Source organism: Heptranchias perlo, unplaced genomic scaffold (genome assembly GCF_035084215.1).
Source record: "Heptranchias perlo isolate sHepPer1 unplaced genomic scaffold, sHepPer1.hap1 HAP1_SCAFFOLD_1149, whole genome shotgun sequence".
Taxonomy (NCBI): Eukaryota; Metazoa; Chordata; class Chondrichthyes; order Hexanchiformes; family Hexanchidae; genus Heptranchias; species Heptranchias perlo.
This window is the reverse complement of record NW_027138373.1, coordinates 27501-27769: the sequence shown is the minus strand read 5'-3', so window position 1 is coordinate 27769 and position 269 is coordinate 27501.

Here is a 269-nt window from a genome sequence, read left to right as displayed (position 1 = left end):
TTTCGACTTTTGTTTGTTGCTGGCTGTCTGTCATGCATTACCGCTTGCAAGCCCAGGTTGGAACCGGCGCCAACCTCCCTCGTCATGGTGGGGGGAGGCCATGTGCCCAGCCCGACGGTGGCTGCAAAGGCCCATTGTAGCTTTACCCCAAGCGTGTACATGACTTCGTATCGGCCGTCCCCGTCGGCTCAGCTAATGCGACACGTAACACACACACAGTCACTTGAGCAAACGACTTGTGTGTACTACAACTCGAGAGAGTGAGACCA